Source organism: Martes martes (genome assembly GCF_963455335.1).
Source record: "Martes martes genome assembly, chromosome: 6".
In the NCBI taxonomy this organism is placed as follows: Eukaryota; Metazoa; Chordata; class Mammalia; order Carnivora; family Mustelidae; genus Martes; species Martes martes.
In genome coordinates, this window is record NC_137893.1 from 88,960,830 (window position 1) to 88,963,798 (window position 2,969).

A 2,969-nucleotide genomic window follows, 5' to 3' on the forward strand; every position below is an offset into this window, starting at 1 on the left:
GAGAGAGAGGAGGAAGCAGGCTCCCTGCTGAGCAGAGAGAGCCCAATGCAGGGCTTGATCCCAGGACCCTGGGATCATGAACTGAGCTGAAGGCAGAGGCTTAACCCACTGAGCCACCCAGGCGCCCCTTGATCGGCTTTTTTAATGCTTTGAGATTTTACTGGTTTAATGTGTCTTTGAAGTCCGTCTAGGGCCAAGAGTAATCATCAAATCTTGTATTGCTAGCCGCTGATCTGGAGAATGGCTGGAATCAACACCACATGGATCCCAAATCCACTTCCACACCCGCCAGAGTAAGCTGACCCGGAAAAGAAACACTGACACTCTATGTCACTAACAGAATTGTTCCCCCTGAGCCAGACCCTGTCCGTGTGTCCTCGGTGGTAGTTTAAAAATGAAAACACATCTATGCATCTCAGTAAAGGATGAGACTTGCCAAATACAAGGTCTGAAACGGGATTTGAAAAAAAAAATTTTTTTTTTTTTTTTAATGAGGACAATGGTCCAGAAATACGGATACAAGTCAACTGTAAGGACGCTCCCAGGAGGCTAAAGCCCAGCTGAGACCGGTTGGGGCAAATGCACAAAAGACGAATAACCGTGGACGGTATCCGTGGTCCGAGGTGATGCAGGACACAGTCACGCCTTCCAGGTCTAAGAGGCGAAGGACCTCGAGCCACAGGAACCCACTCCGTGCCATCAGGAAGGCGCAGTTCCTGCCTCCGCCGAGCAGGGCCCCTCCACGCGATTCCTCTACCCGGACCCGAGGGTGGGCGGCGCAGGGGCCTTGGCCAATCCCGCGGCCTCCCAGGGCTTGGGCCTCCGCGGGAGCCGGGACGCCGTTGGGTCGCCGTGGGTCGCCGCGATGTAGCGTTTCTCCACGCCCGGAAGCTCCCGGCCCTGCTGGACCAGCTGCAGGAGCTGCGCCAGGCTCACCGAGGTGGGGGCTGCGTCCTCCGGCGCCGGGCTGGTACCCGAGCAGCTCCGACCACCGGGCCGCTCCATGCTCCGCGGCTCAGTCTGACCCGCGTGCGCTTCCGGGTGGGGTGGGTGCAACCACCGTCGGGGGAAATGGAGATGGTGCGTAGAGCATACCAAGTCGGCCCAGGAAGGGGGAGCGCTTGAGACCGCGACCGGCTCCACGCAGAGCACTTCTCTTAAAACAAACACACACACACACACACGCAGAGCGCTTCTCTTAAAACACACACACACACACACACACACGCAGAGCGCTTCTCTTAAAACACACACACACACACACACGCAGAGCGCTTCTCTTAAAACACACACACACACACACACACACACACACCCACCACCACCCGCTCCACGCAGAAACTTCACACACACGGAAAGCTTAGCTCACACCAGAGCCTGCAAAGTGAAATCCTTTAGAAGGAACTCGAAGGCTTGCACAGAACGGGCCGTACGTGCGGACACGCTGATTGAGGCAAAAAGACCCAATTTGACACACGTGCATAAGGAACTAAGTACAAACCTCTTTTGTTTTCTTTTTTCTTTTTCTTTTTCTTTTTTTTGGGGGGGGGGTCTTTTTAAAGATTGATCGATTGATTGATTGATTTGAGAGAGAGTGAGCTAGCCAGCGAAGAGCACGAGTAGGAGGAAGGGCAGCGGGAAAGGGAGACTCAGACTCCCCGCTGAGCAGGGAGCCCCAGGCGGGGCTCTATCCAGTGACTGGGATCACGACCTGAGCCGAAGCTGGAGGCAGAGGCTTAACCGACGCTCCATATTTTCTTTTTAAAGTAATATCTTGGGGCGCTGCTGGGTGGTGCTGCCTTTGGCTCAGGTCATGATCCCAGGGTCCTAGGATCCAGCCCCGCATCAGGCTCCTTGCTCAGCGGGGAGCCTGCTTCTTCCTCTGCCTGCTGCTCCCCCTGCTTGTGTTTTCTCTTTCTATCTCTCTAATAAATAGAACCTTAAAAAAAATTTTTTTAAACAAGTCATCTCTTGGGGCTGGAACTCACGACCCCCCAAGATCAAAAGTTGCATGCTTCACCGACTGAGCAAGACAGACACCCTCAGTACGTACCTGTCTTTACACACCTACAGGGACACAGGGGACACATGTAGAGGCTCATAGCAAGTGGGACATCTCCGAGCTGGACTCCACAGCTCCACACGAAAAACAGCTGTGGAGAGATTGCCAGTGGCCTCGGGAGAACTGGGAGTAATCGACAGCACCAGAGAGCCTTGCCACGCTCTCCCCACTTCCTGCCAAGGAGACTCTATTCCTGGTGTTCGCAAGGGGGATGAGAAAAGATGAAGGCGACCCAGGTGTGCTGCAGTCCCTCTGACTGCTGGCAAAGCCAGTGCCCATAATTCTCAAGTTTCAAAGTTTACTGAAAGTTGGCCTGATCTGGCACACACTGCCTTCACCATGTAATGGAAGTCTAATTACTATTAACAGAAGGAACTGGCGCCCTGCGTCTCCTGAGGTGATTACTGAGGAGGATGCTATGGAGATAGGAACACTGTATTTATTCAGTATTCCTGCCTGAAAGGTTCACTCTGAATATAGTCTTTTTTTTTTTTTTAAGATTTTATTTGACAGAAGAGAACCTCACAAGGAAGCAGGTTCCCCACTGAGCAGATAGCCTGATGTAGGGCTCGATCCCAAGACCCTGAGATCATGACCTGAGCTGAAGGCAGAGGCTTAACCCACTGAGCCACCCAGGCACCCCTGAATCTAGTCTTGAGGAAATGAACAGACCAAGCAAAGTGAGAGACATTCTGGAAATGACTGGCCTGGATGCTTCATAAATGTCAGTGTCATAAATGTCTTGGGATGCCCACAAATTCTGATCAGATGGGTGACTGCAGACTCTCTTCGGTGGTCCCTCCATGTCCTCTCTCCACCCTTTGACCCAGCTTCTGCACACTGACATCCACAGACACTGCAATGGGCTCCCTTAACCTCTGGCTTTGGGGTCTTGCCAGTGGGGGCC